The sequence below is a fragment of the Sus scrofa genome, chromosome 7 (genome assembly GCF_054392235.1).
Source record: "Sus scrofa isolate SSC_HxYL_T2T_F1_AM1 chromosome 7, Sscrofa_HxYL_maternal_Yorkshire_Landrace_v2.0, whole genome shotgun sequence".
Classification (NCBI taxonomy): Eukaryota; Metazoa; Chordata; class Mammalia; order Artiodactyla; family Suidae; genus Sus; species Sus scrofa.
The window spans coordinates 14,510,024-14,525,106 of NC_139389.1; the positions used below are offsets into that span (position 1 = coordinate 14,510,024).

At 36.5% G+C, this 15,083-nt stretch overlaps 1 protein-coding gene across 8 annotated transcripts in view; it reads left to right on the forward strand.

Annotated features, from left to right (window-relative positions):
- The window catches only part of LOC110261733 (uncharacterized), a 1,083,992-nt gene that overhangs the window by 347,253 nt on the left and 721,656 nt on the right, over positions 1-15,083 (forward strand). Inside the window, exons 7-8 of one of the 8 annotated variants that reach the window (XM_084967491.1) lie at positions 11,247-11,325; positions 11,865-11,960. The exons of the other annotated variants lie outside the window; for them this stretch is intronic. The gene's annotated coding sequence lies outside the window, so the exon portion shown is untranslated. The remainder of the gene's footprint in view (positions 1-11,246; positions 11,326-11,864; positions 11,961-15,083) is intronic. 8 annotated transcript variants of the gene reach the window in all.

Consider the following 15,083-nt stretch of genomic DNA (forward strand, 5'->3'; position numbering starts at 1 on the left):
TTGCATGTCTCAAATCCATAGGCACTGACATCTCTTTAGAGTTGATAATCATGGCTGTTAGGGGCCATTTCTTTATATTTTCATTTTTATGTGGATGTTTTTGAACATGAGGAGAAGACTAAATATTCATAAGTTGGCCTGTTGAAATTTTATGATAATTGGAATTCGTCCAAACAAAGTTTAATCCTCCTGAGGGTATTTCAGTAAAACTAAAGAAGAAAACAAGCTCAAGACCAAGAGTAGTTTAAGAGGGAATTCAAAACTGACTATTGTGGTACCTTGTACGTTAATAATAAGGGAAACCCCACTTTTTTTTTTTTCTTATTTGGTATCCAGATGAGTCAAATTTTAATTTTTTAGAGATTCTGTGAGATTTTGTATGATCTAAATAGAGGTGGGCATGTACTTTTTCTCACCAAGAGAAAAGCATTTTCCATCCTTTACTTGGATAACTGATGTGTCCTAAATCTTGCAGAATAACTCATATTCTCTGGGAGTCACGTTCACATTGTACATTATTGACACTCACTTGACAACAGTGGAGGCAGTAATTAGGAAACATCAAGCTTAGTCCCAGTAGTTTCAAATTGTTACATATGGAAAGGAGATAGAGAGGAAACAAACTGATTAGGTTTGAGAACCTCTCTGTTAGCCCTTGTGGTATGTTCATTTTTGAAATTTTATCAAAGTTATCATTTTCATATCTAAAACCTACTTACTGGTTATGCCATGACTGGAATGGTAAATCATGTGACACTGGGGAAAAAAACCCTATAATATACTGGTGACTATGGTAATATTCAAAATATTTGATAGATTTTTAAAATATGTTATGGTTTTTGAAGGGAAAAACAATTATATTGAAAGAATAGAATAGGGATATGCTAATTTTTATAAATTTTAAAGAAAGCTGTGGTACAAGCACTGCTGGATTAATAAATTAAAAAATTATGTAATTGTTAAAAGTTAAGAGTCAAGTATTCTGGGTGAAAAGCAGAAGCAAAACAAGGAGCTTGGTATCTACTGGGAATTTCTCTTCTTATGTTTCTATGAAAACTGTATTGAGCCTGAAAGACTTAGATCTGATGCTGGTAGACCCCTTGTATTCCTTTTTTAAATAAATTGAGGTATGCTGTATAGTCAGTAAACTATGCAAATATGGAGTGCACAGCTCCAAAATTTTTGTATAGGTACGCACCCATGTAACTGTCACCCAAATCAAGGTTTTAGCCATTTCTATCCTCCAAAAGAGTTTCCTCATGCCCTTTATCAGTGGTTTCATTCTTCTTGGCTCTTCTGACTGTCCATCTAGACTAGTATTTCCTGTTCTTGAAATTCATATAAATGGAATCACACAGAATTTACTCTTTGTGTGTCTGGCTTTGTCTTCAGACTCATGCCTCAACTACAACCTTACCTATGCTGATGTCACAGAGTCAGATTCTCTGGCTCAAGTTCTCCAAAGATTATAAGATAAAGATATAAAGAAGGAGAATCTGCAATGTAGGGTGGAGTTGTGTTTTTTTTTTTTTTTTTTTTTTTTTTTTTTTTTTTTTGCCTCTGTATTGACTGGGGATGGGTACCTAATGGTCCAATTGCTGTTTGTGGACTTTCATGCAGTTCCCTGTTTAAAGCTCTCTATCTGCCACGCCTCCAATTTTGTAGTCTTTCTGGAGCTCTGCTGGTTGAATTGGCCTTCTTCTTATCACTAATGATTAATCTATTTATGTTCAGCCATTATCTCCATGAAAATTTGTCCACGACTGTATTTTATTTTACTTTACTCTTAAAAAATTTTATTGGAGTATAGCTGATTTAAAATGCATTTTAATGTGATAGAGAGGAAAGATTCTGTCTAAGAATTAGGCAATCAGAGTATTAGTTATGGTTATACTTCTAGCTAGGCAACTGACCTATGGCAAATTATGTAGCTCCTCTGGTTTGTAATTTGTAGTTTATAAAATAAAGTGATTGACGTGTGGAAAAGGTATGGTAAAAATATGACATATCCCTTTCATTTCAGGCCATCGAATATCTGTAGCAAATCCCAAATTTCAGTGCTGTGAGAGGCCGTAAGAATCCTATCAGTTAAAGCCTTCATTTTGTAAGATTAGGAAACTAAAGTCTCAAAAGGCAATTTCTTCGTTTTATATACCTGACCTCATTGACGCCTTTGTGATAGCCCTTTGTTAAAATTGAGTTTCACTTTGTTACCTTTACAGTTTTATCAGTTGGTAGATACATAAGGCTAAACTTTTGCATCTCATTTGTACATGCAAGACTTTCATCTGAAAATGCCTGGATACCACTTTCATTTTGCTAGTTCTTACTTTACGCATAGTCAGCATTTGAATAATGGAAAAATAAACGTCATATCTTTTCACTTCCATGATGTTCAGTTTTGTATGGACTTTTAAATCCGTCTCACTGTTCTCTTTCTAGTTTTCTTGATTACATCAGGGTAAAAGGTGTCTTTACAGTGACCCACAAAGTAATAGGTCGTCCTTCATTTTCTGACCTTATCTACGATCACTGCCCTTCTTGCTAAATCAGCTCCAGCCACCTGGCCTCCATGCTATTCCTCAAATGCACTGAACCTTTTTTTTTTTTTTTTTTCTTCAGAACATTGGCACTTTGGAGTTGCTTTAGCCTGGAATATTCTTCCCACAGATATCTAGATAGCCACTTGGCTTCATCATCACATCCTCACTTCAACCTTCTAATCCTGTGATCCAGCCTCTATAAACTAAAAACACATCTACACGCTACATCCTTCCTCCACCTTGCAGATATTCCTTTCCTCTCTAGCCCTGATTATGTCAAGAACCACATCAAATACCTCAAGAACTGTTCTGTCAGCTTCTGGCCCCTGATCTTCTAACCACTGGAAGTCAGGTCCTGATTAAGAAGCTTCCATGTCAATGCCTCACTGTCCACATGGCCCTATCACTCAATCCACACTTCTGAAAATCTACATGCAATTCTCTCTCCCACACAGAATATTTTTAATTTTCTCACCTCATTATCAAAGCAGAGCTTGGCTGCTTGAGGGTGACAACTTTCTCTGAAGATATTCATTTCAGCCCAGGGCCTTTGCTTTATATTTTAGAAGTAAAAGGCTTGTTGGGGAGGCTTCCTCAGAATGAATAGACGTCTGCTCAAGTTAGTTACTCAAATGTAAAGGGGATAAAATATTAAATATATGCAGATATAACATTTCCTTTTCCTTAATTTTTTAAAAGAGGTTCTTATTTTCCATTTTGGGGCCTTCTGGGCCTTTCATAAGCTGAGCAGACTTGGAAAAAGCCAAAGGACCTTAATTGATCTGTATGAGAAAAGGTGAGTGAGAGACAATGAAAGGTAGAAATTCAGTGCCAGCCAGATGGCTGAGGAATGAGGAGTTTGGGGGTTTTAGATATAAGATAGTTACAGAAAGGTATTGAGCTTTAGGACAAGAAAGATGTGTCCAAAAAGGATGTTAGTAATGCATGCAAAATGTATATGGTATGGTCTCACTTTGCCTCCTTTAAATTAATCTTGGTATACATCTGTGATATATTAGAAATCCTCTTAGCCCAGACAAGCTGGCTAATTGGTAACTCATTAATTAAAAATATATATGGCTATTTGGGGGATTGAAAAAATGTTTCATGAAAGTTTTTTTGTTGTTGTTTTTTGTTTTTAAATTGGAAATACATACTTTGCAGTAGGGCCCAGAGCTATTAAGTGAGTTTGAGTCAATGACAAAATATCTGAATTAGTTTACTTACATAAACTCTACCCATAGCTAGCTAATTTTTATCTTTATTTTCTGTATTTGGAGACAGCCCTTAGAAGTACCTGTGAAATAATTTAAGTACAGAATAATTGTATGTTTTTACACAATTCCTAATCTTTAACTCTTGTCTTACCCACACTCAATTCAACAATATTTTAAGCAAAACTCAAGTATTACAAAGCATTCAATCTTTTTTCCTTTTTCACTACAACCAACAACTCTTACCTTTTACACTCTTCATTTCATTGATTTATATAATAATAAATTAAATGATATAATCACTATAATAAGTACAATTAGTCCAAGCAGGTATGGAGACAAACACTACTGACTCTAGATGAGCAGTGAACTTAACTGGTGGTAGGAGAAATATGTCAGTGAATGAAATAGCATACCGTCTTCAGAGTTCAGTATGCTGTGGTTATGATAGAGTTTGATACAGAGAATGAAGAATATTAAGGTCAGATCGGTGTTGCTTGGAGTCTGACTTGTGCTTCTTTTGGAAAAAAATTGTCTTCAAATCTATCCAATGTAATTGAAATTTTACAAATCTCTACATCTTATAACGCAGAGGATTGAATAAGACTTCGGAAGTCTATCATTTCTAGTTTTTATACTTACTATCCAAGCTTCAAATATCATAGTGCCAGTTCTGCAAAACGCAAATTACCATTGCATTCTGTGTGGTCACCAGTAGCTTCCATATGAAGGAATGTGATGATAATAAAAGAATATTTTCCCTTATTCTTCCTATTTTAGGCATAATATATTTTCCATGTTTCACTTTGAACTCTGTATAAACCACAAGTCTTTTTCAGTGTTTCTTGTGATCAATTTTTGAAATATCTTCTTATCATACTAATTTTGGGAGAGGTAGTGTGGCATAATGGATTGGATAGGCTTAATCAGTTTTTCAAACTGAAATTTGGATTTATAGAAATATAGTCCTATGATTTGGGCAGTTTGATTGAGCCTTATTATCTTCATCCTCAAAACAGGTATTAACATAACCTAGAATGTAGAGTTGTGAGAATTAAATGACATATGCAAAAGGCCTAGCACAGTGCCTGCTGCATAGTAGGCTTCTGGTCAATGCCAACTATTATTAGTAACCATCTTCCTCAGGCTTCAGTCCATCCCAGGTTAGGTGTTAATGCCTGTTTAGTAGCTCATTATTTGAAAATTACATTGGAGAGTTCCTGCTGTGGTGCAGCAGATTAAGGATCCAGTGTTGTCCCTGAGACAGCACAGGTTTGATCCCCAGCCTGGTGCATTGGTTAAGGATCCAGCATGCAGCTCAGATTCGATCCCTGGCCTGGGAACTTTCATGAGCTGTGGGTACAGCTAAGAAAAAGAAAAACCCAAACAAACAACAAGCAAAAAAGAAAGTTTCATTGGCAATGTACCTAGAAGTCATATGACGCAAGGGAAATAAAAGACAAAATTGAAGGCATGAACCCACCTTCTAAGCTGACTTACTCAGGGACTTGAAAAAGCACTTTGATGGCCTGCTTTGAAAGTACTAGTGAAGTGATGCCTTACATCCATATCCTCATATGATTTATATTTTTGTTTTGATATTTTTACTTTTTATGGTTTAAGTGCCTCCTCCTTTCAATTGATTCCATTTGAAAAGATGGTTTATTTTAAAAGAGAGTACTCTGGTTGTTTCAAGGGTCTGCAGTACATCAAACACATCTCCAAGGCCAGTGTAGAGTGTTCCTCATACGCATTAAATAAAGCTTCTAACAGGCTGCATTACTGGGCTCACTCAGCTTGCTCTCCGCAGCCAGTTTCAATTTCACTAAAAGGAAAGAATTGGTAATTAATTATCTAGGCTGTGTAATGAGTTTCCATTACTTGGAATTCAATAAAACTCTTTCATTGTGACCAAGCTGATCAATAGCACAGAAGGGCTAATAGAAACCATAGATACAGCTGGGATAATAGAATGGCTATAGGAAATTAGGCTGGGTCCCTGGAGCACTCTTTCTCCTCTCTAGGGAATGGAAGCTGCTCAGTAGCTTTTTTTTTTTTTTTTAGACCATTCTGTGAGGCATTGTGAAATGAGCAGACTATTGCGTTACTGCACAAGCTAATGGAAATTATCTTTCTAAAATCCATACACACTAGGAGCCAGAATGATCTTGGAGATTATTTGGTTGGATTACTCATGGATTACCCTGCCTTCTAGATGGTCATTTTTTTAATGTACCGAGTGATATCATCTTTATCTTCGATACCAGCCTCCCCATTTCCTAACTGCCACTGCTGATTAGATAAAAGGTTGTACTTGATTAAAAAAACAACCAGTCCTTGGAGTAGCAAGAGGCTTATGTGGTTGCCTACTATAGAAAGATGTGAAAGACTCAAGGGATAGGGAGAGGTGATAGTTGATTTTCTGTGGAATTTTAATTTGGAACTAGGAAAGAATATTTAACTGGAGTTTATGACTGATATATTGTATAAAGTATAGGCTTGTGAGGAAAAGTTTGGACAATGATTAAATCACAGTTACAAGGCTTCTACTTGCCTAAGAAAGGAAAACCACACCGTCCAACATTCTAAGAGAGGTCAAGGAGCATAGCTGGCATAAGTTTGCTTGATGCAGTGGCAGTCTATTGTGTTTTCTTATGAGAATTCTATTTTTCTCAAGTTAACTTGGTTAAGTTTCTGTTCCTTGCAATTAAAAGATTCTGAGTAGAACTCTAGTCCAGTTCCTGCATTTTTTCAAGCAATGAAATCAATTATAGGAGTAGGAATATGGATATATGTACATTCATAGGTATAGGCTTAGATATAGGTTAATTGGGAGCATTATAGAGGTTAATGAAAATTGCATTGAGATGAGACCTTGGTTGTGGCAGATTTTATTTTCCAAAGATGACTACAAACACATCTCCTATCCTACATGCTCTTCAGCAATGTGATCTTGCCAGGCTCCACCAGGAAATAGAGTGTATTTTCCCTTTCCCTTGAATCTAGGAAGGCTTTATGATTGTTTTAACCAGTAAAATATAACACAGTGAGACAGTGTAGTTCTAGGCATAGGTCTTAATTGACCTTGTGGCTTCTGCTTCCTCCTTCTTCGAAACCAGAATCACTCAAGAAATGTGACTCCTTTGGGATTACAGTGCTGTGAGAAACCTAAGCCACATGGAGAATCCTTGGATGATGAGTTGCTGCATGGAAAGATAGACAGACAGGCGCACACACACAGCACACAAATTGCACTATGTCAGCTACATTGATATTAAGCCATCTTGAAGTGAATCCTCTAGCCTTGGTCACCCCAGCTGATGACACACAGATTAGAGAGAAAAACCCTCAGCCAAGCCCTTTCCAAATCCCTAACCCACAAAGTCATGAACAAAATGGAATAGTTATTTTAAACCACTAAGCTTTGAGTTAACTTGTTATGTTAACTTGTTATGAAACAATAAGTAATCAAAACTCTAGGTTATTTGACTTTCAAATAAGTTTTAGGTCCATAGGGCCTCAGTTTTATTGGAATAAAACAATGTTTTTAGCAACACATCCAAACACCTTTTTTTTAGGGCCACACCTGCAGCATATGGAGGTTCCCAGGCTAGGGGTCTAATTGGAGCTATAGCTACTGTCCTGCACCACAGTCACATCAACACTGGATCTGAGCCTCATCTGGAACCCATACCACTGCTCACAGCAAAGCCAGATCCCAAATCCACTGAGCGAGGCCAGGGACCAAACCTGCTTCTTCATGGATGCTAGTTGGGTTCATTAACTGCTGAGGCATGAGCCATGCCGGGAACTCCCAAACACCTTTTTGAACTAACATTTTATTTGATAAATAGAAAGGCATTTGGATGTAACATTAAAGTCACAGACAATATGTTAGACAAAGACTCAAATTATCTAACTTATGCAATTATTCTTCATAACAACACCATGAGGGAAATATCATTTCTTCATTGTGAGATTAGAAAATATGTGAAATTTAGAAACACAATCTCAAGATTCTACCATGTGTCAATGGTACCAAATTTAAGACTTTTTCATTGATAGTTACTTATCTAGGTTCAAGTAGCTATAGATGCTCATGAGAGTGGTTTTAGATTCATATCTACAACATCAGTAATTTGTTATATTCCATTTATATTGCCAACTTATGGTCAATATTCTACCTGTTAGAAAGAACCAGCTTCCAGTTTTTCCATATCCACATCAACACTTGTTGTTGTCTGTCCTTTTAGTTGTAACCATCTCAGTAGATGGGAAGTTGTAACTCATTGTGGTTTTGATTTGCTTTTCCTTAATACTAGTGATGTTGATCACTTATACATGTGTTTATTGGTTATTTGTATATATTCTTGGAGAAATTTGTATATATATTCTTCAAATATTCAACTTTTTTGCTCCCTTTATTCAGCTACTTATCTTTTTATTGGTGGCTTTCAAAAAGTTCTATGAACTCTAGTGTGCATTCTAGACCCTTATCAAAATAGGTTATTTGGAAATATTTTCTCCTGTAAGAATTTGGTGAATCCATGGACTCTCCTAAACAAAGTGCACACTCCCATAAAATTTTGCACACACTTTCAAGGATTTAACGGAGCATCCTAAGGCCACTCCATGGAAACCTGGGTCCATGTCTCTCCACTTCACCCTAGGTTTTGCCCTTCTCTAGGATCATTCCACTACTGTATCAGAGTGCATTGCAGTGAAATGAAGAAAATAACTCTCTTGACAGATGATATGAGGATTCCATTTGGTCACAGAATGGTCTTGTTTGGAAATTGCCTTGAGAGACTTAAAGTAGACAATTCTGAATAGGGCTGAGTATGCTGACTCTTCAGAGAAGAGAGAAAAATTGTTCATGAGATGAGGAGAAATATTTTCCCCCCTCTTTTTAGGTGGAGTAGGGAGAAGAGAGAGAACTTCAGCCAACTGAGAAACTGAGAGGGGGTTGGAGAAGAGAATTCCCAGGACATATCCTGATGAATTAGATGTAAATGGATGTTTTCCTAGGGCTAACCAACAGCTCTGGCTTCACTACCTTTGTCATGTCTGCTTCTCAACTAGAAAGAAAAAGAAGTGGAACTGCTGTGAGAGCTATTTAAACAGAAAACTGGAAGCCAGAGGCTGGGGAATATTTAGATCTTTCTAGTTTTCTAAAGCTTGTTGGTAGGAAAAAAAAAAATCATGAATCTGAATACTAATTTTTTGGACATGCAAAGTCACCATTTAAGCCAAACTCAATATCTTATGACAAATTTCCTTCCTTCTGTCTAACACTATTATCCTTTCTTTTCAAGAATAATCAGAAAAATTGTGCTCATTATTTCAAAATATATCAGGAATTTCAAGGCATCAGAGAAACTTAGCATTTAAAGGGCCCTGGAATTTAAGCCTTATACTTAATTCCTTATTCATCATGCCTGGTAAAAGGTCACTTGGGTTTTGCTTGAAGGCTCTTGATGAAGGGGAAGTCACCACCTCATAATAAGCCACCTAGTTGATGTGATCTTTGGGTAGAACTTACTTACAGAGGACTTACAGAGAATTGCTTCTTCATTGTACTGAAATGAGCCTCGTTATACTTCCAACTGTCATCACTAGTTATGCCATTTTGAACCAAAAACTATAGATACACTTTATTTGGCAGCATCTATGCCATTTATGTGGTAGGAGCTTTATAATATATTTATATTATTCACTTATAATTAATCATTACAACTCAGGATGGAGATGTATCTTTTCCCTTTAAGAAGTAAGAATTGAGAATTGAATTCATGGCTCAGAGAAAATAATTGGTAGACTGGGATTTTAATCTTGGTCTCTATATCCCAAAGTCTAAGTGATTTCTACCATGTAACACTGTTTCTCTAAGAACAACTGATTCTTTTTTTGACCTGAAAGGTTTAAATAGTAGAAGGTAATGCTGTTTCTCACTGTGCCTCTTCAGTAAGCAAATGGCCTCATATTCTTCTAACCAAAAACATACATTGAGAATTTTCTTTCTTGTTGCTGAGCTCTGTGCCAGGTACCCTAAACAACATTATTCTGAGTGGGAACTTGGTTTCTTTCTTTTTTTTTTTTTGTCTTTTTGCTATTTCTTTGGGCCGCTCCCGTGGCATATGGAGGTTCCCAGGCTAGGGGTCGAATCAGAGCTGTAGCCACCGGCCTACGCCAGAGCCACAGCAGCGCGGGATCCGAGCCGCGTCTGCAACCTACACCACAACTCAGGGCAACGCCGGATCGTTAACCCACTGAGCAAGGGCAGGGACCGAACCCGCAACCTCATGGTTCCTAGTCGGATTCCTTAACCACTGCGCCACGACGGGAACTCCGGAACTTGGTTTCTTAATGAATTAACTCACAACCCATTACTCACAATAGAAAGCAATACTTGAAGACAATGTTAATAGAACAAAGTATAGTGGAAAATTGAGGGTACTAACCACATCCATTGGAGGCTTGACCTTTGCAATTATTTTGTTAATTCATACTTTTTTTTTCTTTTCTCTATCTACAAATCAAGGTCAGCCTTAACTTTCTTGATGTAACTTTGCTTCTGGAAAAAGTATCAGATATGGTAACATCTTTATTTGCTCTGTCAACTAGATTTAAATACTGACCAACAAGCTGGAGATTTTCCATTTGTTAGTTGAGTTAGACTTGCATCAAGATGCTCCTACGATATAGAAATGGAATTGAAGAAGCCTCCACTCCTAATGAATAGTCTGTGGGGGAAATACAGCCAATGAGTTCTCAGTTTTTAACCAGATTTTTAAGTCTTATAAAGTAGTTTACTCATATTGATAGTTGTGGAGCAGACTCCTGAATAATAAGTGTTGCATAACTGTGACTGGGTGCCTTAAAGATTTCTGCAATGACCAGGCATAGGTTTTAAAATAAAGTTTTCTCTGAATCCACACCTTGTGATGTAGAATAAGGTCTTAATATTAGATGAGCGACATTGTAGATGAGTCCACTCTAGGATCCTTATGGAATTAAGAAAGAAAGTACATTGTTGTGTGTATGTGTGCATATGTGTGTGTATATATATATGTATAAAGTTTCAGAAGGAATTTCGGGAAACACTGTTTAAACGGTTAACAGTATGTTTAAACAATGTTTCCCCAAATTCCTTCTGAAACTAGCATCATTATGTTTATTTTTATACCTTGCTTTTTTATTTTTTGTAATTATTATTTTTTTAAATAGTTATTTCCCCAATACAGTTTTTTTTCTACTGTATAGCAGGGTGACCCAGTTACACATACATGTACACATTCTATTTTCTCACATTATCATGCTCCATCATAAGTCTACCTTGTTATTTCATGGATGCAAAAGGGATTTAAAGCCAGTGTTTTTAGTATAAATTTCTTATATTGGTGAACAGGGAATTGGGGATTGGGAATCTTCTAAGAATATGGCACTGATAATAGATTCAAACTGCTTCTGTTTGCCCTGGTTTCTTCAGCTGACTGTGCAGGTGCTGTAGAAAGGCCCCACAGATTGTTCTGGGAAGACATGGGGAAGCAGAAACATTTACAGGGCAGGTAAGAGTGAAAGGGAAACGAAGAGCAAGTCATGTGATAAAAACTCTGTTTAAATTATATTTAAGATCATTTAAAAATATTTTGTTGGGCTTTTGGAAGAAAACATTGCAATGATTCCTGGGAGTGCCTTAAGGATGTTGTTTATAAGTGATAGTTTTTTCTTAGTTATTATAGTTGTTAATAATTCACTCTGCCAATATTACTGAGTGCCAGACACTATCCTAAGTACGGAGTTCGAGTGGTGAACAAGATTGACATAGTCCTTACCCCTTATGGAAATCAAATGAATAAGAGAATAATGTGATCTTTGTATCCCACAGAGAAAAACGTAACCAAATTTCAGATAAAAAAGACATTATTTTTGTTTTAAAAATTTTTTCTTTTAAAAAGCTACCTCCATTCAATGACATCATATAGAATTTTAGGATTGTGCAATAGTATTTATGGACTGCTATTTTACTAAGCAATGTTAATGTCTCAGCTAATATTGTTACAATGGTCAAGACATACTGGTCTGATGCCTGACATCTCTTCTGCAGGAGGAGACTTTGTATACCTGTGCTCTGCTTCACTATGTGTTGACCTTGCATTTTCATCCTTCCCTGTAATACCTGAATTCTGGAGAAATCCTTAATGTAAGATCCAGATATCAGAAGCAATTTGTTAGGCCTGACATGTGGGGATGATTGAAGGAGTAGCTAAGATGAGGGGGAGAATTTAAGGAAGTCCTAAAGTTTATTTATCCCTTTTTCTCTTTTTGTAAACAAGTCACCTGAGTTCCAAAAGTGTAGAAGGCCCACAGACAGTGACTGAGCCATGCTGTCCAATTCCAAGTGTTGTCACTTTTCTATCTCACTGTCCTTTTTAGATCATTATAATATTTCTTTGGAAATGGGAAGTGTCTACTATGATAAAAGGAAGGGCCTTGTTTCTTTTACTTCGCACTGCTTACCCAATGCCAGAAGAGTGCCTGATACATAGTAGATGCTCAATAAATGTTGGTGAAGGATTTAATAAATGAAGGAAATAAAGGCAATGACCAGTTTATATCATGAAAAGCCAATGGCTTCAGTTTTGCAAATAACATACAAAATCAAAAGTCATGTATACTTAGATTTTTTCATTAGCTTTATAAATCTTTACCATTTGTGTCTTATTAGTTACCTGAACTTCTTTCTGCTGCCTGTATTTCTAGGTTGTAATATCAAGTGAAGCTCCCTTCAATCAGACATCATTCATTCAACCAATATGCAGTTGCCCATGCAAAGGAGTTCCTGGGGAGTTCCTCACAAATAGATTTTTATTAAAAAAAAATCACTTAAATTAAAGAGGAGAGGCTGAGGGATGGTTTAATTTATGTTTTGTTCCTTGGCCCACAGACTTTTTTTCATAGCTGGACCAGCATGGCAGTAAATAAGTGAAATCCCAGAGTGGAAAAAGCTGTCTATGAAGACTGCTGTCTAGCTGGAGGACACAGTTGATAAATAGGACAAAGAATTGAGAAAGGAGAGATGGCTCAGTTTCTTTGGGATACTTAGGTTGGCACCTGAAGAATTCATGTTTCAATTTTGTTTCTTTTATCCTATGACCCCCAAATGAAATATTTCTTGGCATATTCACTTAAGAGAAACGTTCCAGCTTGTCCCATTTACCACAAAATATTTCAGGTTTATTTCAGCACCATTCACAGCAGCCCAAAGAATGTCTGGGGTTATGAATGGAGGTAGTTAAAGAATGGCCTATTATTTCCACACCTAAGTTAGCTTAAAGTAGACACTATAAAATGTTTTTCAGGAAGTAAATATATTTTCCCTATCAAAGTTATACAGTGAGGTATAATTATACTCAAAGCCAATTGGATATTATTTTTATAAGTAATAACCTAGACTGTTCCCCAGCATCTTTCAAGAGACTCAGGTGATTTGGATTTGAGGCAAGACAGCTGACTAGATAAATGAGTGATGTAAGTTTTGATTCTAAGCAAACCAACTGAAAACCCTAATACTTCTTTGATAGGATAAGCCTGGTTTAAGTATTAGAAGACAGGGTTCCTGTATATATTCTGTTATTCACAGTCTGTATGATCTTAGGGAAGCCACTTAGGTGCTCCTCATCTCAGTTTCCTTACCTATGAAATGAAAATAATTACCCCACCAAGGCCACCTATCATGGGTTGAATTGTAATCCGCAAAATATTGCCTTGAAGCCTTAATCTCTGGAAATGTGAATATGACCTTATTTGGAAACAGGGTCATTAATGATGTAATCAAGTTAAGACGAAGTTGTTAGGGTGGGCCCTACTTGAATTTCACTGATTTTCTTCTAAGAAGAGGGAAATTTGGATGTAGAGACACACAGAGAGAAGGCCGAGTGATTTACGAAGGCACCAGAAGGTAGGAAGACACAAGGAAGGATTTTGCCCAGAGTCCCAGAGGGAGCTTGGCCCAGCCAACAACTTGGTTTTGGATTTCTAGCCTCTAGAACTATGAGAGTATAAATTTCTACTGTCTAAGCCACCTCGATTTTGATAATTTATTATAGCCGTCCTAAAAAAACTAATTTACTACCCAACTTACATGATATTGGGAGGTTAAAAATAATAATATAGGTGAAAAATGTTCTGACATCTATTATATCAGGATAAATTGCTATAGACATATAAAGATTACTTACACTTTTTACGTCTGATGTAACCAAAATAAACTTCTTTAAAACAGACAGTGTTATGGGAAAGATATATTTAAAACTCTGTTACAAATACTCTTTTTATCACTAAAAATATTTCATAAAAAGATTTTAACCCTAGATTATTAGAGAAATGCAAATCAAAACTACCACGAGATACCACCTCACACCAGTCAGAATGGCCGTCATTAATAAGTCCACAAATAACAAATGCTGGTGGGGGTGTGGAGAAAAGGGAACCCTCCTGCACTGTTGGTGAGAATGTAAGCTGATACAACCACTATGGAAAACAGCATGGAGGTACCTTAGAAACTGTACATAGAACTACCATATGACCTAGCAATCCCACTCTTGGGCATATATCCAGACAAAACTTTCCTTAAAAAAGACACACACACCCACATGTTTATTGCAGCACTATTCGCAATAGCCAAAACATGGAAACAACCCAAATGTCCATCGACAGACAATTAGATTAGGAAGATGTGGTATATATATACACAATGGAATACTACTCAGCCATAAAAAAGAACAAAATAATGCCATTTGCAGCAACATGGATGGAACTAGAGACTCTCATCCTGAGGGAAGTAAGTCAGAAAGAGAAAGACAAATACCATATGATATCACTTATATCTTGAATCCAATATATGGCACAAATGAACCTTTCCACAGAAAAGAAAATCATGGACTTGGAGAACTGACTTGTGGTTGCCAAGGGGGAGGGGGAAGGAGTGGGGTGGTTGGGGAGCTTGGGGTTAATAGAAGCAGACTCTTGCCTTTGGAATGGATTAGCAATGAAATCCTGCTGTTTAGCACTGGGAACTATGTCTAGTCACTTATGATGGAGCATGATAATGTGCAAAAATAGAATGTGTACATGTATGTGTAACTGGGTCCCCATGCTGTACAGTAGAAAAAAAATTGTATTGGGGAAATAACAATTAAAAAATAATAAGAAAAGATTTTAGCTTTACAAAATATCTGTACTTGAACCCTGAAAATTCACAGCTCATAAACATTGTTGAACAGTTCATTTTCTGTCATCTTCTATTTTTTTATTTTTATTTTTA